Source organism: Phyllobates terribilis, unplaced genomic scaffold (genome assembly GCF_046119375.1).
Source record: "Phyllobates terribilis strain yellow unplaced genomic scaffold, ASM4611937v1 Scaffold_3__8_contigs__length_932513732, whole genome shotgun sequence".
Classification (NCBI taxonomy): Eukaryota; Metazoa; Chordata; class Amphibia; order Anura; family Dendrobatidae; genus Phyllobates; species Phyllobates terribilis.
Window position 1 is genome coordinate 432,867,926 of NW_027362763.1, and position 20,663 is coordinate 432,888,588.

Sequence of the window (20,663 nt, forward strand, 5' to 3'; positions counted from 1 at the left end):
CTAAACACCCCTGAAAGTCCATTTAAATCTGAATTGGCCCCTAAAGAAACAGGTTTTCTTAATTTCTTGAAAAAGTGAAAAATTGCTGCTAAACTTTTAACAGTCTAACAAAATAAAATGAGGTTTGGAAAATGATGCAGATGTAAAGTAAACATATAGGAAATGTTATTTATGAATTATTTTGTACAGCATGACTAACTGGTTTAAGGATATAATGATTGAAAGTTTGAAAATTGTGAATTCCAACATTTTCACAAATAAACACAAAACATATCGACCTAAATTTACTTTTTTACATATTTTGTTTCACTTTTTTTACTTTTTCACTAAGTCCCACTGTGGGACATGTATAATTTTTATTTGGATTGCTGGTCTCATACACTGCAATACTCCTGTACTAGTGCATGAGACCTGTCAGTGAGTCCCTGACTGTGTCTGTGAGACCCAGCTTATAACTGGATCTCACAGGCCACCGTACCCTAGGATCATTACATGATCTCAGGGTACCGTGGTAACCATCGGGACCCGTGATTCTCATCGCGCGGGTCTGATGGTTACTAAGGGGGTCTTGTGACCCCCTCGTAATAACTTAAATACCGCTATCGCGATTGACAGCGGTATTTAAGGGGTTAATCTGCCCCGATCTGTCGCAAAACTGGCTGGTGCCAATACTGCAGGGTGTCAGCTGTCACCTAAAGCTGACACCTGCGGGAATTGCTGCTGCCGGTACGGCGCTATTCCCTTATTCCCGATTCCCGCTTTAAAATCGCAATGAGGGAATACTGCCCCTTAACGACCGCCGTTTTAGTGCGTATAGTCAGTCGTTAAGGGGTTAAACGGAAGGTGATCATAATATTATGTAGCAGTTCAAGAAGTCCTCCATATATGACAGTGAAAGAAACAAGACTGAAAACGAGTTCAGCACAGATCTTACAGGAAACTCTGCTGACACATTTCGCACTTGAGAGATGATTAATGTTGAAGCTGAATACTGCCCAGGGTATACAACAAAAGTGACAACTGAGTGACTGCAATTCCAAAAAGAAAAACTCGTAAAATAGCAGATTACCTAAGAGAATTAGTAAAGCTAAGAGTTTCATTGAAAAACTTGGACAGTGGCAGTACAGTGTATATTATTATATTATACACTTAGGAAATAAGCAAAAAGCACGTTGTTCCCTCTGCTGGGATCAATCCAGCTGTGGGCCACTAATGTGAAGTTTACCCTAAGGCTGTATTCACACTAGCATTTTGCCTTGAGTCATGACACACGGATTCTATCGAAACCTGACAGATGCAGTGACAGCTAATTTACAAGCAGATAAATTGCCTGTAAGTATATATTTTCATGTCAGTGATCAACAACAAATGAATTACTGTTCATTGTTCGATCAATGTTCTTGTTTGTGTTGAATAATGATTGGAATTATCATTTGGGGTATTATCACCTCATTTATAACATCCATATGAAATATGAATGTAACAGATACTCTTTCCAAAAAACACATATTAGTTTTCTCCCACTTGTAGATTTATTTACTCTGTATTAGGACTGGCTCACGGGGTATTATTTTTAATACCAGACAGTTTCCTTCTTTAAATACCACTTCAGTTGTGTTTTCCCAGTTTACATTCCTCTTGTTTTTCTTGCTTTAAAAGTGAATTTCTGTTCTCGTGATGGACACTTCTCTTACTGAACAAGTAAATGTGTTTGTATAGTGCGTAATAACATTCATGAGAAACTGCAGCTAAAGTAATATCAAATACCAAACATTCACCCTTGTCAAGACTACTGCACGAAAATACAGTAAATGTGATAATGTGATTTTTCTTGTAATTGGTAATGGTTTCAGCTTGGTCTTTGTAAGCGTGTTATGATCAGACTGACAGGTAAGCTTTTGACTGGTTAGCTAGAGATACTACTGCATAGCCCCAGGCTATAATGGCAGCTCAGTGTTTAGCTCCTTGCACTTAGATGTCTTCATACAGAATTCCTACACCGTGCAATGTTCAGACCCCACCACACCAATATACTCTAGAACGTGACCCTTCTCTTCCCACCATACAGTGGAGCAGATTAATTTTTAGACAGTATTAATTTAGACTAGACAGTCTTACAATGTGCCAGAGTAATCATCGTGGTTTATGCTCTTTGATACATTTTTTACAATACATCTTTAGACTGTCTACTTATTTTACACCACTATCAGTTGACTTAGTTTGGGACAAAATTTCAGCACATTTTTGATGCACAATGTGGCAACTAAGGCCCTAACCCTTCCCCAGATAGCCAGAGCCATTTTCTCACAGACAAAAAAAGTATCTAAAACCATTTTTAATCTGATTGGTCAATAAAGGTAAGTGCACACAATGGGTCCGGGCCTGCGGCCCAGACGCTGCGGAGGAGCCGCAGGCGGATATGCAAATGAGCTCCTCCATTTTTTTTTTTTCACCTGCAGAATTTTCCTCATACAGATTAGGTCTATGGGGAAAGCCCACATGCGGACCCGCAAGAGAAATTGACATGCTGCGGTCTGGAAAGACGTGCCACATGTCAGTCTCTGTGGGGGAGCCGCAGACGCATAGTGGACATGGGATTTCTACAAATCCCATCCACTATGCTGTAACATCTGGCCGCTGCGCGTTTGACGCTGCATGAGTCCGCAGCGTCAAGCCCTCAGCAACTTCGGATCTTCTGCACACACCCTAAGGAGTTTTAATTTTTAATATTAGACAGTTTTGTTTTAGCCAAGGTTCTGACTCCTCTATTTATCCACACAAATCTAACTTCACCTCTGACTCCTGCATAAATGGCCTATAATTAAATAGTTGCATTATTGTATCACTGTTGTTGTTTTTTTCCATATTTTTATAAACTGGGGACTTTGAAGAAGAAAACATAAAATATATTTATATTGTTAGCACATGGGAGAGATGGGAGAATTGATTTGAAGGACTCGTGTCCATGATCTGTGACTGCACACACAACTTTGCACTGAACCAGTTTAAAAGAGCTGGCAATGTCAGGAGGTATGGAGATTGGCAGGCCTCCGATCCAGCCGTCACAGACTACTGACCTGGCCTATGGACCGGAGTCCTGTGATTCTCCAGTCTCTGACAGATAATATTTGTAAAGCTGTGGTCTGAGTCAGTACATTTCTACCGACTCTGACTCCACTCAAAACGATCTCCGACTTTGACCTCAAATCCTCATCCATCGGATAAAACTTTGATTCCACAGCTCTATGTAGAGCCCTTTGCATTGTGTTAGCGCTCATTTTATGCTGGATTAGATACTTAGAATTAAAGTATGTGTCTGGTAATACTTTGTAACATAACAGACAAAAAGGTAATTGCCAAGTGGAGATATTCCTTCACTTATTTTACAAATAAAGCAGTTTAGAAAAGGTTCTTAAAAAGAAATAGATAAATTATTAGAAATAAATTGATTAATGCTATTATTAATTTACTCAGGTTTAGGGGCAATTACAAGGTTTTTAAAATGACTGCCAACACATTACTGAACCCAACAGACATAGCAGTACAGGTTATGTGAGTAGATGAAGCTCTCCTGCCTCAGCTGAAGCACAGGCAGCTAGGTCAGAAGTAATAAGGAGACAGGAGGAGGGACAAGATGCAGGCTTTAGGAGATGGCCCTGTTCTAACATAGTGTAAAAAAACCTGTAATTCTGGCGTTTTGATTTATTTTCTCGTTACGTCGTTTACAGATCAGATTAATTCTTTTTTTATATTGATAGATCGGGCGATTCTGAACTCGGCGATACCAAATATGAGAATTTTTCATTGATTTTTAATTTTATTTTATTTTGAGTGAGGCGAAAAGGGGGTGATTTGGACTTTTATATTTTCTTTAACTTTTTTAATATTTAAAAAATATATATTTTTTTACTTTACACTTGCGTTAATAGTCTTCATGGGAGACTAGAAGCTGCGATCTTCTGATCACCTGTGTTACACATAGCAGGGCTTAAGCCCTACTGTGTGTAACAAAAATAGACATCTGCTATGAGCGTCGACCGCGATTGGCTATGACAACCACAGGGGTCTCCTGCAGACCCCGGGTTGTCATGCCAACCCATCAGCGACCTGCGATCATGTGATGGACAGGTCTTATGACGCACTTCCGACGCGTGCATGTTAAATGCCGCTGTCGGCGTTTGACAGCGGCATAAAACATGTTAACAGCCGCTGGTGGATCGCGATTCCACCCATGGCTGTTAAAGGCACATGACAGCTGAACAGCTGTCATGTGCCCGAAAAGGTGCGGGCTCATCACTGGAGCCCGCGACAAATAGGGGGATGTGACCTTGGACATATCCATACATCCAAGGTCGTAAAGGGGTTAAAAGTATTTAACAACTTATTTTTTTTTCATTTATTTGATGAAGAACCCCTTAAAATGAAAAAAAAAAAAAAAGTTGTTTTCTAATAAAGATGTGCATCAGACAGCAGAAGACACAATGGATGATGTATTCTGATTGGCTCGGGCACATCCTAGAACTTCTATTTGTTTTTACTGTATGTTGTGATTGATTTTTTTTTTTTATGTTTTTTTTTCACTGAGCAAAACCTCCAGAAATTGCACTTACTGTGTATGTTTCTTCACAAAGCCAAGACAACTGGAAAGAAAGCATATTGCTGAATACATGAAAGAAAGAAATGACAACCGTGCACAATGTAAATATGGACTGTTCAATACAGTATGATGTGTGGCACACACTTTGACTCCTGTTCTATAATAATGATAATAATCTTTTTATTTATATAGCGCCAACATATTCCGCAGCGCTTTACAATTCAGACAATTCACAGACATTATTGGCACTGTCCCCATTGGGGCTCACAATCTAATTCCCTATCAGTATGTATTTGGAGTGTGGGAGGAAACCGGAGAACTCGGAGGAAACCCACCCAAACACGGGGAGAACATACTAACTCCTTGTTCTATATTGCTTGCCATACATCGTCCTGTATTTTCTCCCAAGTAATAAGATATTGCTTCTTGGAGGAGACTATGGAACAATACAGAACACATCATCCCATGTTGTATTCCTTTTTTTTTAATGTTTTTTTTTTAATAATAAGTTCATTCGCATAGTGGCATGCATGGCTGCTTTTAGCTTTTCCCCCAGAATCACAGAGGTTAAAACTAAGGTATTTCTTAAGAGCAAATCCAGATTTGCTCTCTGAAACCTAATCTTCACTTACTTCACAAAACATAACGTTATTAAGCAATTTTTCTTTTTTTTAATTGAAAACTTGAAATCAGAGCTTAGCTGCCTAGGGGTGCATGTGCTGTTCAAACAAAGGTCCTACAGTATTAAAGTATGGAGAGATGACAGCAGAGGACATGACTGGGACTATGGAATGCCACACTGCCCATCGGAGTGAGCCGCCCTGGTGCCGAGGAAACTATTTCTCTAATTGAATTATTTTACAGGATGGGATTAAGTCCAAGTTACATACTGTACTACATCCTTCTTCTGATGCAAGCAAGCTAGACATTCATAGACTTGTTCTTACGACCTTTATCATTTTGTATTCAAGGATATACGAGAGAAAAAATCAAGTTATCATGCAAATGATTTTATGCAATGACTATGCAAGTTCTATGCTACTTAGAAACTTCCATGTCACCCAAGTTCTTCATGAGCAAAAATACTTGGAATGTCATCCATTGTATACCCCAACTTTCATAGATCAGGCTGGAGTAACCCTAAAATGAAGAGAAGACAACACAAACTTAGTTATTAATCATCGCCCATGGCTTCCTTACTGAGAGTTTTCTGCTCTTTTGACATGTTTCCTAAAAGCTTTGTGAAATGCATTCCTGTTACAGAGGCACTGGTTCCAAGGAGGCAACTGAAAAGCTCTAGACATCTGAAAAACACTAATAAATCTTACCATTTCCACAAAGACAGTCAGAGCATGTGTCTCCTAAATTGGACAGCTACTGAACATGCAACAGTCTTGTAAACATCTTTACAGGCAGAACAATATGCTAATTATAAGAGATAGTAGCGCATAGAAGACAAAGATATGGTCAGTGACGTAACGCAACCAGACCCGTGCGGCTGGGGCCTGCCAACGCCAGCAGACACTTGGGCGCACATCCAGGTGAAGTTTATTGCACCACTCAGACCCATTGGGTCCGTGCTTGGCAATACACGCTGCAGGCCAATCACAGGTTAGTAGCTGACGTCGGAGTGTACGTGACCAGGGGATCATGGCAGTGATGTTATGCCCTCCCATCGCCTGCACGCTGAAGTCAGCTGCCGGCTACGGAAGAGGATGACGCGGGGGAGTGGAGGGAAGGTGAGTATTTATATATTTTTTAAATCAGTGTCCATACTACTACATGGGATGTGCATTATACTTTATTGATGATTATGAAGTGCATTATACATTATGGATGACTATGGGCTGTGCATTATACTATATGGAGGACTATGAGGGATGTATTACACTTTAGGGAGGACTATGAGCTGTGCGTTATGCTATATGGAGGACTATGGGGGATGCATTATACTTTTTGGAGGGCTATGGGCTGTGTGTTATACTATATGGAGGACTATGGGGGATGCATTATACTATAGGGAGGACTATGGGCTGTGCAGTATACTATGGGGAGTGCATTATGCTTCTGCCATGGAACCCCTTGACTTCTCTGTACGCCCCTTGGGGCCAGCATGAGGGTCATATATACCAGGATGGAGGGTATATATACAGTACAGACCAAAAGTTTGGACACACTCATTTAAAGATTTTTTCTGTATTTTCATGACTATGAAAATTGTACATTCACACTGAAGTCATCAAAACTATGAATTAACACATGTGGAATTATATACTTAGCAAAAAAATGTGAAACAACTGAAAATATGTCTTATATTCTAGGTTCTTCAAAGTAGCCGCCTTTGCTTTGATGACTGCTTTGCACACTCTTGGCATTCTCTTGATGAGCTTCAAGAGGTAGTCACCGGAAATGGTTTTCACTTCACTGGTGTGCCCTGTCAGGTTTAATAAGTGGGATTTCTTGCCTTATAAATGGGGTTGGGACCATCAGTTGTGTTGTGCAGAAGTCAGGTGGATACACAGCTGATAGTCCTACTGAATAGACTGTTAGAATTTGTATCATGGCAAGAAAAACGAGTGGCCATCATTACTTTAAGAAATGAAGGTCAGTAAGTGCGAAAAATTGGGAAAACTTTGAAAGTGTGCCCAAGTGCAGTTGCAAAAACCATCACGCGCTACAAAGAAACTGGCTCACATGAGGACCGCCCCAGGAAAGGAAGACCAAGAGTCACCTCTGCTTCTGAGGATAAGTTTATCCGAGTCACCAGCCTCAGAAATCGCAGGTTAACAGCAGCTCAGATTAGAGACCAGGTCAATGCCACACAGAGTTCTAGCAGCAGACACATCTCTACAACAACTGTTAAGAGGAGACTTTGTGCAGCAGGCCTTCATGGTAAAATAGCTGCTAGGAAACCACTGCTAAGGACAGGCAACAAGCAGAAGAGACTTGTTTGGGCTAAAGAACACAAGGAATGGACATTAGACCAGTGGAAATCTGTGCTTTGGTCTGATGAGTCCAAATTTGAGATCTTTGGTTCCAACCACCGTGTCTTTGTGCAATGCAGAAAAGGTGAACGGATGGACTCTACATGCCTGGTTCCCACCGTGAAGCATGGAGGAGGAGGAGGTGTGATGGTGTGGGGGTGCTTTGCTGGTGACACTGTTGGGGATTTATTCAAAATTGAAGGCGTACTGAACCAGCATGGCTACCACAGCATGACCGCCGGGTGACTGCAGATGAATTGTGTGGCATTATCTGCCTCAGTAAAGGCAGTGTGATGAAAATTATTGGACAACTGGGATACAGAAAAGTTTGTGCACGGTGGGTCCCAAGAATGCTTTTTACCATGCTGGAATACATGCCCTTGTTAAACGGTAGACCAAGACTGTGGAAATGGATGGAGATTATATTGAAAAGTGACAAATTAATCGTTAATGTTGTGGTTTTCAACCTATGTAATTGCATTACTTATTGACTGACCCTCTAGTTATTGTGATTTGCTGACTTAAAAGCTTTTGTTCTCTGCTGGACAACCCCTTACCAATGGACGAAGGGTGTTACATAAAGTAAAACACAGCACAAAGCTTTGCTTACCTCCTGGACTCGAGACACTGCTCTGCTCTCAGTCCTGTGTCCCCCGCCAGTCTCCTGGTATAAACCACGTCACATGAGTGCTACAGCCAATTGGCTGTCACTGATCTTCTGTAGCCTTCATATTTTTGTCTGAGTGGAGGAAACACTCTTTGTTTGGGAGGTAAATTTATGTTTTTTACTTTATGCAGCACCCAGTCTTCCAACATCGGATTTCTTCTCTGTCTCTGTTGAAAACACCTAAACGCTCAATCGTGCTGAAAAACAGAAAAAATATGTGCTCTATGAAGGGGGCCATGTTTGCTATGCAGACTGATGTGTTTCCATAGTTACAATGCAAAAAGAAAAAAAGCTGTATATTCTCTGGCTCCATTCTTTGTAACCTACAGATTATTAAGTAACAAAATTAAAGGCAAAGTTAAAATGCAAAATTGAGAAATGCTCCCTTCAATGACCACAGGGACCACAAAAAAATTACTGCTTAATATAATAGTACATCCTGATATTTTTAAAGGGAATCTGTCAGTAGGATCAACCCTCCTATGACATCTACATGGGTATGCAGATCATAGGAAGCTGAATAAAATAATACAGTGATATCTGCAATCCGATGTCTTATTCCAGAAATATCCATTTTTTCTTATATATAATGGAGCTGTTAAAATCTATGGGCCGGTAACTGATCTGCATGAGAATCTGCCTCCAGGGCTTGTTAAATGAAAGAGGGTGCTACCAGTGTGAACCATGTAGTGACTGACGCTTTGCTCTTGTAATTACACACAGCTCTGCAGTGAGATCAGAACTAGCACAGCGGAAGTGAACTTTGTCTCATTACAACACATTTGCAGTTGTCCTCTCACAGTGCTGTCAGCTCTGTTGTACTTCCCCCACCCCTCGCAACATGCTGACTGCCTATGGCATGTAGACTGAAGAACTTGGAGAGGACAAATGCAAATTCAGTGAGACAAAGTTTAACTCTCCTGCACTGTGTTTATTCTGATCTCACTTAGATCTGTGTGTGATTATGAGAGCAAAGTGTCAGTCATTCTATGGTTCACCCTGGTAATGCCCCCTTTCATGTAAAATAAGCTCTGGTGGCAGATTCTCAGGTAGATCAGTGTCTGGCACATAGATATTAACAGCTCTTTTGCATATAAGAAAAATGTGACTCTCTGGAATAAGACATCAGATCACAGATATCAAGGTGTTATTTTATTCAGCTTCCATTGAGCTGAGTGCCCATATAGACTGCTTAGTAGGGTTGATCCTATTGTCAGATTCCCTTTAAAACACCCTACACCAAAAAGCCCTTTATTCAAATTTCTCTGACCAGCATGCCCATGTAGGTGACTAAGGCTATGTGCCCACACTGCAGAAATGCTGCATATTTTTTCCACTTCTCTCTGGCAGGAAAAACGCATGCGGATTTTACATGCATTTTTCCCGCCAGGTAGAAGCGTTTGTCAAGCGTCTTTGCATGCATTTCTGCATGCGGGTTATCAAGCGCTTTTCTAAGCGATTTTAGCATCACTTGGAAAGTGCTTGACAACTTGGTCACACTATATAAATCCATGCAACCGGCATGGATTTATATAGTGTGACCAAGTAATAGTTAAAAAAAAAGAATGAGAATGGTGAAAAATAAAAAATAAAGATTATACTTACTTCTGATGGCCCGCGGTCTCTTTCTCCGCTCCGTCCGGTCTCCCCAGTGTCTCGCGGTGGTGTGAAGGACCTATGATGACGTCATTGAGTCATGTGACAGGTCACGCGACCACCGACGTCAGTCGCGTGACCTGTCACATGACTCAATGAAGTCATGGAAGGTCCTCACACCACCGCGAGCCGCCCAACACACCGCACGCATCGCTGAGGAGGCCGGGGGACATCGGAAGGTGAGTATAATGTATATTTTTTATTTTATTCTTTTTTTTTTTTTACAGGTACTATGGTATCCGGGTCTGGATGAGACTCTCCTCTCCTCCAGACCTGGGTACCCTCCGCACATTGAATCACTTCATATCTGCGTGTGCACATGTAGTGATGCGGATATGAAGCGTTTCAATGCAAGTCAATGGCGGCAATTACGCTGCGTGTCCGCAAAATTAATGGACATGCTGCGTATTTTTCCGCAATGATAATCCACAGGGAAATTTCCACAGCATGTGCACGGCACATGTGGATTATCATTGGGGACCATGGGGCACGTATTACCAAGCGTTTTTTAAGCGTTTTCGCTGCGGAAATTGTGCAGCAAAAACGCTTGAAAAACGCATAGTGGGCATGCAGCCTTAGGATGGTAGATCTTACTAATAAATGCTCTTTAAGGCTCAGTTCACATTTTCACTGCTGAGGCCAGTGATAGGCTAAACCAGTTGTGTGTGTCAATGGCATGTCATCACTCCAATTAATGAGAATCTGTCACCAGATTTTTGCCACCTATTCTGAGAGCAGTATAATGTAGGAGCAGAGACCTTGATTCCAGTGTTGTGTGATGTACTGGGCTGCTTGCTGTAGTTTTGATAAAATCACTGTTTTATCAGCAGGAGATTATCTATAGAGAACTAGTAAACCTGCTGCCATGTAGTCCTCCATATTCATGAGATCTGTATAACCCCATCCTCACCACTGATTGGCAGGTTTCTGCCTATGCACAGACAAAAAGCTGTCAGCCAGTGGTGTGGGCAAGGTTACACAGAGCTCAGCAATCAGAGAACTGGTAGATCTACAGCAGATAAGACTGTGATTTAATAAAAGCTTCTGCAATCAGCCCAGTAAGTGATACATCTCTGGAATTGGAGTCTCTGTTTCTATGTGATGCTGCACTAATGTGGGGTAGAAAAAAACCTGATGACAGATTCCCTTTAATTAATCAAAAACTGTCGGGAATCATTGGGTCTGGAACAGTAGGGGTTTAAACAGTTAATTAATGCTTCTTTTCTTATTTTATTGCATTTTCTCCACTGATAGTTTCTTGATCATGGACATCCTTTCTAATAGGAGAATACTGCCAGAAGACTACACTGTAGTACAGAAGTATTACAGGGTATTGTATGAGTAATCCAAGTTTCTTGTTCCCTAATGAAGAAAAAAAAGTTAAACATTAAATCTAAAAAATAACATTTCCCACAAAATGTATAAGTTTAAATGGCCCCCTTCTCCATTTATTGCATGAAATGAAAGAAAAGATGAAAGGGAAATGTATTGTGTATACAGTGGTGTTTGAAAGTTTGTTAACACTTCATAAAACTCTCCATTTTTTAGAATAGAGTTGACCTGAAACAACATCAGTACTAAAAGTAGATAAAGAGAACCAAATCAAGTACAAAAAAAAATTAGACGTATTATTTTTTTATTGAAGAAAATGACCCAATGTCAGATATGTATGACAGTGGCAATAGTTTGTGAACCATTGCTTTTAATATCTGATATGAGCCCCTTGTGCAACATCGAGACATTTCCGGTAATTGTTGATTAGTCCTGCACATCGTCCTGGAGGAATTTTATCCTTTTCCTCGCTACATACGTAACAGTTTAATTGTTATGTTTGTGGGTTTTCTCCCATAAACTGCTTGCTTTAGGTCCTTGCCCAACATTTCTATAGAATTAAAGGGGTTGTCCACCAGGGCTGTGGAGTCGGTATCCATTTTGGTGGAGTCGGTATAAAATAGACCGACCCCAACTCCTAAATTATATAATAAATTGGGTACAGTAGTTCAATGCAGTTTGTGAGGAATATTTTTTCATAAGAATTTGGGAAAGTTATGAAATGTCCTATAAATGTCTGTCCTATTCCTGATCTAAGGGTCTAGACTTTTAGCTGAGATGAATCTGTGCTACAGTAAATTTATCACTTAAACATGAACCATGTATGCGGGAGTCGTGGAGTCAGAGTTGGAGTCGGAGTCAGAGGTTTGGCTTACCGACTCCACAGCCCTGTTGTCCACTACTAGGACAACCCCTTCTCATTCCTCATGTTTGACCCCGTTAAAATAAAAACAGCTTATACTCACCTCCAGTGCCAGCTCTGTTCTAGCGGTGTCGGCACTCACGTTCCCGGGGCTTATGTGAGATTGTGATAGGTTGACTCTCTGGTGTCACTGCCTCCGCTTTCGGACAGATCAAACATCAAGAGGAAGTCAGAGAATAGCCGCAGTCCTGACTTCGTGTTGATGTTCAACACTTCTGAAAGCGGGACAGTGAAGCCGGCACTGATAGGGCATAGGGCTCATGTGATGTAACAACCTCACGTGAGCCCTGGGAACGTGAGTGCCAACAACGCTATAACGGCGCCGGCACCGAAGCTGAATATAGGTGTTTTTATTTTAACGGTGCCAAGTAATGGACAACCCCTTTAAGGTTAGGACTGTGACTTGGCCATTCCTAGAATGTAACTTTATCCTTCTTTAACCATTCTTTTGTAGAACTTGTGTGCTTTGGGTCATTTCCATGATCTCTTTCAATTCAGCTCATGGACAAATGTTCTGATATTTCCTTTAGAATTTGCTGATAGAATTCAGAATTAGTGTTGAGCAAGTATGTTCTATTAACCCTTTCGCCGAGTATGCTCGGACCGAGCTCCAAGTATTTACAGCTGCTCGGTGATATGTGTGAATCACTCCCGTGTGCATGATTTGCAACTGTTTGACAGGTTTATTACTTGTGAGGAATGTCTATTTCTTACACATTCCTCCCATGTAATAAAGCTGTCAAACAGTTGCAAATCATGCACACGGGAGCGATACAACTATATCACCGAGCAGCTGTAAATACTCGGAGCTCAGCCCGAGCATACTCGGACAGAACATACTCACTCAACACTATTCAGAATCCATTGTTCCACCAGTGATGACAAGCTGTCCTTGCCCAGTTGCAGCAAAACCTGCTTAAATCATGATAAAAGTTCCCTGTTCTGCTGAATGGTGTGGGTCCTAGTGGTCATTCCACACTCCTACCTGTCAATCACTTATCCTCCTGGTAGGGTAGGTGATAACTTATAGGATAGAATGTTTTATCTGTTCAATTCCTTTATTTAAACCCCCGCTGCTCCAGAACCATTGAGCTAATGCTCAATGACAGCCTTTGTTTACTAAGCTGCAGTGATGACATGCCATCAACCTTTGCTGTCTATCACTGGTCTCAGCAATGGACTGAACTAAAAATTGAAAGTGTGAACTGAGCTTTATAAACATCAGGATGTACTGGTATATTAACCCCTTCCCGACCCGTGTCACACCGTTTGTGACATGGAAAACAGTTCGTTCCCGACCCATGTCACAGCGTCTGTGACATGGAGGGAAAGAGCCCCTGCAGCGCCTGCGAGCGGGGTCGCTCAGGTGTCACAGTTGCTACTGCAACTGGACATCCTGAAGTCGACCCCCCGGGGGGTGGATTAACCCCCCCGTGCCTGGGACCCCTCCGATTGGCTGTTTCATTTTCACTTTTAGTGAAACTGCCAATCGGTATGAATTAAATATTTCACCAATGAAAATTGGTGTAATATTTAAATCTGGGCATTGCCTGATGCTTACAGCATCAGCCATTGGCTGGGGGGAGTGTCACCTCTGTTCCCCCCCTCCCCCCAGATCTGATTGGGGGGCTAGCGTCACATGGATACTAGCCCCAATCAGATATGGAGGGATGGCTGAAACCTCCCAGCACCTTCCCAACCCTAGATCGTCTGCTGCGGACCCCCTGCTATGGACCCCCTGCTGCGGACCCCCTGCTGTGGACCCTGTGGATCGCGTCTGCCGCCGCCACTGCTGATCAGCGGTAAGTATTGCCGCCACTCCCCCCGACCCCCCCCTCCACCCCCCCCCGTGACCCCCCCCCCTCCACCCCCCCTCCACTTTCATACCTGCACCCCGACCTCCGCTCCCTCTGCTCCCTCTCCCACGTCTTCATCCACCGGCTGCTGCTCTCCTTCTGACAGCCGGTGGACTGTGATCACAGCAGCAGCAGGCTCAGTGTAAATGCCCTGCTCCTGTGATCAAACCCACCATCCCCCAGTCCCAGTGATATCACCCCCCACCTCCCAATAATCACCCCCTCCCCCAGTGTTCACCTCCCCCTGTTCCCAGTGTTCACCCCCCCCTGTTCCCAGTGTTCACCCCCCCTGTTCCCAGTGATCACCCCCCCCCCGAAAACCCAGTAATCAGCCCCCAGCTCCTGCTCCCCTTTCTGCCCCAGTAATCACCCCCCGATGCTGCCAGCCTCCTACCCCCCCTTGCTGCTGCCGGCTCCTGCCCCAGTGATCACCCCCCTTGCTGCTGCTTCTGGCTCCTCCATCTCCTCAGCCCCCTCCTACGTCTGACCGCCCCATACGTCTGACCGCCCCCTACGTCTGACCGCCCCCTACGCCTGACCGCCCCCTACGCCTGACCGCCCCCTACGCCTGACCGCCCCCTACGCCTGACCGGCCCCTACGCCTGACCGGCCCCTACGCCTGACCGCCCCCACACGTGACTGCAGAAGGTTACACCAAGCACACACACGTACACTCACACTATAATAAAGTTTTGATTTTTTTTTTTTTTTTTTTTACAGACCGCACAAAACACACAAAATGTCCCGCCCGTCCCGCTCATCCCAATCTAGGGCGTACTCAGCTGAGGAGGCTATGTCAGGTTGGTGTGTGTGTGTTGTAGTGTATGAGATTGTGTGTGTGTGTGTGTGTGGTGTATGCACTACAATATACCACACCGCACACCAACCTGACATGTACTACACAATGGTGTCCGCTAACAAATTGGAACCCTTTGCGTTTGGAGAGTCCCTGTGTGCCCAAACATTGGAGCTCACCAACAAGTGACCCCATTTTGGAAACTAGACCCCCCAAGGCACCTATATAGATGCATAGTGAGCACTTGGAACCCCCAGGTGCTTCACAAATTGATTGATAAAAATGAAAAAGTGAAAAAAAAAAACACTTTTTTATTTTTACGGATTAATTTGCTAAGGACCTGGGGGTCCCAAGTGCTCACTATGCATCTAGATAGGTGCCTTGGGGGGTGTAGTTTCCAAAATGGGGTCACTTGTGGGGGAGCTCCAATGTTTGGGCACACAGCGGCTCTCCAAGCGCAACATGGTGTCTTCTAACAATTTGAGCCGACAATTTGTTAGCGGACACCATGTTGCATTTGGAGAGCCGCTGTGTGCCCAAACATTGGAGCTCCCCCACAAGTGACCCCATTTTGGAAACTAGACCCCACAAGGCACCTATCTAGATGCATAGTGAGCACTTGGAACCCCCAGGTGCTTCACAAATTGATTCATAAAAATGAAAAAGTGGAAAAAAAAACACTTTTTTGATTTTTACGGATTAATTTGTGAAGGATCTGGGGGTTCCAAGTGCTCACTATGCATCTAGATAGGTGCCTTGGGGGGTATAGTTTCCAAAATGGGGTCACTTGTAGGTGAGCTCCAATGTTTGGGCACACAGCGGCTCTCCAAACGGGACATGGTGTCCGCAAACAAATTGAATGGAAAATCGGCTCAAATTGTTAGCGGACACCATGTTGCGTTTGGAGAGCCCCTAATGTGCCTAAAAAGTGGAGCTCCCCCACAAGTGACCCCATTTTGGAAACTAGACCCCCCAAGGCACCTATCTAGATGCATAGTGAGCACTTGGAACCCCCAGGTGCTTCACAAATTGATTCATAAAAATGAAAAAGTGGAAAAAAAAACACTTTTTTGATTTTTACGGATTAATTTGTGAAGGATCTGGGGGTTCCAAGTGCTCACTATGCATCTAGATAGGTGCCTTGGGGGGTATAGTTTCCAAAATGGGGTCACTTGTAGGTGAGCTCCAATGTTTGGGCACACAGCGGCTCTCCAAACGGGACATGGTGTCCGCAAACAAATTGAATGGAAAATCGGCTCAAATTGTTAGCGGACACCATGTTGCGTTTGGAGAGCCCCTAATGTGCCTAAAAAGTGGAGCTCCCCCACAAGTGACCCCATTTTGGAAACTAGACCCCCCAAGGCACCTATCTAGATGCATAGTGAGCACTTGGAACCCCCAGGTGCTTCACAAAATGATCTGTGAAAACAAAAAAGTACTTTTTTTTTCACAAAAATTTTCTTTTAGCCTAAATTTTTTAATTTTCACATGGGTAACAGGATAAAATGCATCCTAAAATGTGTTGGTCAATTTCTCCTGAGTACACTGATACCTCATATGTGGTCATAAACCACTGTTTGGGCGCATGGCAGGGCTCAGAAGAGAAGGAGCGCAATTTGACTTTTGGAGCTAATTTTCCATTCAAAAAGTAAAATGGCGCTCCTTCCCTTCTGAGCCCTGCCGTGTGCCCAAACAGTGGTTTATGACCACATATGAGGTATCAGTGTACTCAGGAGAAATTGACCAACAAATTTTAGGATGCATTTTATCCTGTTACCCATGTGAAAATTAAAAAATTTAGGCTAAAAGAAAATTTTTGTTAGAAAAATAAAAATGTTCATTTTTTTCTTCCATGTGGCTTTAGTTCCTGTGATGCACCTGAAGGGTTAATAATCTTCTTGAATGTAGTTTTGAGTAGCTTGAGGGGTGCAGTTTTTGGAATGGTGTCACTTTTGGGTGTTTTCTGTCATAAAGACCCCTCAAAGGGACTTCAAATGTGATGTGGTAACTAAAAAAATGGTTTTGTAAATTTTGCTGGAAAAAAGATAAATTGCTGATGAACTTTGAACCCTTCAAACTTCCTACCAACATTTTTTTTTTTTTCCAAAATTGTGCTGATGTAAAGTAGACATGTGGGAAATGTTATTTATTAACTATTTTGTGTCACATCACTCTCTGGTTTAGTAGAAAAAAAAATCAAAATTTGAAAATTGCAAAATTTTCAAATTTTTTCCCATATTTTTGATTTTTTCACAAATAAACGCAAATATTATCGACCTAAATTTAATACTAACATGAAGCCCAATATGTCACGAAAAAACAGTCTCAGAATCGCTAGGATCCGTTGAAGTGTTCCAGAGTTTTTACTTCGTAAAGGGACACTGGTCAGAATTGACAAAAATGCCAAGGTCTTTAGGGTCAAAATAGGCTGGGTCCTGAAGGGGTTAAGCAAATTATTTTTGGTGGTCAGTGAAGGCAGCAATTCATGATTTGACGTTTTCATTTTGTTATTGAATATCTGTAGGTTTTAAAGAATAGGCAAAAGAATATACATTTTTTTTTCTTTTAGCAGTTTGTAACCATGGAAACACATCAGTCTGCATAGCAGCCATGACCCCCTTCAAAGAGGCGTTTTGTTTAATCTAGATTTTTAACTTTAAATGCATTGAAGCAATGAAAACCCGAAATATAGAATAAACGACGTCTTTAGTTGCAGGTCATCTTCTTTCCTGGAATAATAAATAGGAATTTAGTGGCTTTTATTACTCTCGGGAATAGTGTTTAATGAACCTTTATACACATTCCTGTGTAACCTATTAAATAAAATCCTTCTGGACAAATTGCGCCTCAGTTATTTACCAGACATTTCTTACCATGCAATAAACAAAGTAGTTATTTTCTCCCTTCTCTTAACTATGTTTTCAGTGCTTAGACTGCTAAAGATCACTCATGTTTCTCAATTTTACCATGATTAAATGCATATTAGTAAATTGCTGCAGCATTATCACATACTTGTCTGCGTCTGCTTGACTAAAATGAAATTACAGGTTTTCCTGGAGTAAAAAACAATTCTGCCTAGACAAGGCTGCTGCTTAGGAAACCATCCGCTCACACAATACTCCTTTAGGAAAGCTTTTCTTTGACATGTAAATGTGGAGGGTCTCTGGCCAAGCTGTATAGGATTAGTGCAGAGGGTGCCGCAGATGTCCTTTAGTTGTACCCTGCACATTGGATGTACGTATGGATAAACAGAAAACATATATGTAAGTACAGCAACTATTTACTTCTAGATTTCTTCCCCCTTACCCAGTAGTTCCCCTCATAGACTAGTGGACTATATGCTAAGTTTAGATTTACAGGTCATCTCCATTGTCCAGACAAGCCGAACATGGGATGGTTTCATTACAAAGCACAGACACTAGAAGAATCAGAGAAACAAGGAAACAGTTACCATGTCTAATTTATTAGCTCTGTGCTATGTTCGCTTTGATTTGAATTAACTAGTAATTTGATGATGGATTATCCAAATTGGAGGTTTCTTTAGGGATTAGGTTGTATTTTGTGTTCCAGATTGCCAACCATGGGACTTTTCAGTTTATTACTTTACATGACACATTCCATAAATATTTGCATTGAGTGTTTGAAGTTCACATTCCAGGAATGCTAATATTGAGAACCTACTGAAACATGTTATTGAACAGTCCCTTTGAGCATGGCTAAATATTATTTTTGATCAGTGAACTGTTACTAAAAATGAATTAAAGAGAGATGCATAGACTAACTCTGCCATACATATACGTTGGTATATGTAGAGTTTGTGTGTATGTGCAGAGTGTGTATGTGCAGAGTGTGTATGTGCAGAGTGTGTATGCAGAGTATGTATGTGTAGAGTGTGTGTGTATGTGCAGAGTATGTATGTGCAGAGTGTGTGTGTGTGTGTATGTGCAGAGTGTGTGTGTGTAGAGTGTGTGTGTGTGTATGTGCAGAGTGTGTGTGTGTGTAGCGTGTGTGTGTGTGTGTGTGTAGCGTGTATGTGGGTGTAAATATTCCTAGCCTTGTTATTGTATTCTCTTTGTTCAGCAGCCTCCTGTGTAAAGTATTTTAACACTGGTTCAGTTGCGGGTGAGGGGCTGATGGGGGCACTCTCTTTGAACATTTCCTGTCCTACTTGTGTATTTTTATGAGGTCAGTATATTATGAATGAGATGTGTCCTTTGTTCATGTGAAACAAAACTCAATAATGCATTTTGACAGTTAATTAATGCTTAACTCTTTCACCTCTGTATTTATTTATTGTGCTCTACCACTAATTGGAAGCTGTCTTTTCTAATCATGTAAAGCATCTTGTGATGTGCTGTAATGGCTAACATCTCCTCTCCCTGGCATATATTGAACATTGCATGTATTCCTGCAGATTTACTAGGATTCTGGAGAGAATAATCGTTCAAAAAAAAAAACCAAGTATTAAAGGGGTAATCCATATTGGGCATCTAATGGCAGTTCCGCAGTGGCTCCATTCCAGCATTGTTGTACCAGGTGACGCGACATTGTTGCATCATATGACCACTTCCGCTTATCAATATTCCATCAGAGCGAACCCTAGCTCTGACAAAAAAGTAAAGGCTGCGGCTAAATGAAGGTTAAAAAACGGCATAAAATGGGTGTACTTAACCCTAGGAACATTTCCTAAAACTGGGAAACTAAAAAACTATGATGCTGCAAATAATTTCACAATTTATTTATTATGCTTTGCTGAAATAGTGCCATCGTATTCCGCAGCACTTTACAGACATCATCTTTGCTGTCCCCATTGGGGCTCACACTATAAATTCCCTATCAGTATGTCTTTGGAGTGTGGGAGGAAACCGGAGAACCTGGAGGAAACCCACACAAACACGGGAGAACATACTAACTCCTTAATTTTTGTAATCAATTTTTGCTGCATTTTTTGTGGTCTGTACAAAATGCGAATGTGGCATTACTGTGGTTGTTTTATAAGTTTTCTTTACTTTATTTTTATTTTCAAGCCTATTTTTTGCCTTGTGTGAATGAAGCTATGATTAAGATGTGATAATCACATCACTTTGGCAGAAGCATTTCTTATGCTGTCAGCTTCCAACACATGTGCCATGTTCTCTTCTATATATACTTCCGTCATGATAAAGTTTGGTCGTACTTAACACATCACCCACGTTCTGCTTTCATTATGCTCTTATGGCCATGTGCTATGACTAAGAAACCCTCGAGGCAGACCACACTGTCAGCCATTCCTCTCTTTTTCTAGTAACCATGACAGCAAAAAGCAAGTTCACTGCTAAGGCTGATTAGGTTTCAAAATACCATTAGGTAAGGAAAGGTGCAATTCTGCAGTCTCTTATTATCCTGCAGCAAATGATTTCTCATCAGTGCTCTCATCTGGCATTGTTAAAAAATGCAACAATGGTGATCAATACCATCTTAGGCAAATGTATCTGACTCTTTGAATTCATCTTCAATTGACAGATTGTTCCTTAAAAGTTTAACAATAACATATGCTGATGTGTATCTGAAAAATCTACGGACATCACCCTTCATTTGGGATGTTTTCCCTGGAGCTCCCAGTGGAATTACATGCTAGATAAAGAGGAAATGTAAGAGCAATCAACAGTCTGCATTCAGGCTAAGTTGACTAGAAACAAACCTTAGGCTATGTTCACACGTGGCTTTTTTTTGCTGCATTTTTTTTTCTGCGCCAAAACCTGCTCTCTTGTCAGTAAAAAAAAGCTGCTTACAACAATCAGGTTTTGCTGCTTTTTTAGCTGGATTTTTGGTGCAGATTATATGCGTCATTTGTCTACAGTACATGGCAAATAA

General features: G+C 41.8%; 1 protein-coding gene across 6 annotated transcripts in view; it reads left to right on the forward strand.

The window, feature by feature from the left end:
- ANKRD6 (ankyrin repeat domain 6) overlaps positions 1-20,663 on the forward strand; it is a 256,760-nt gene that overhangs the window by 28,340 nt on the left and 207,757 nt on the right. Inside the window, exon 1 of one of the 6 annotated variants that reach the window (XM_073675702.1) lies at positions 17,974-18,073. The exons of the other annotated variants lie outside the window; for them this stretch is intronic. The gene's annotated coding sequence lies outside the window, so the exon portion shown is untranslated. Of the gene's footprint in view, positions 1-17,973; positions 18,074-20,663 lie in introns of those variants that run through there. 6 annotated transcript variants of the gene reach the window in all.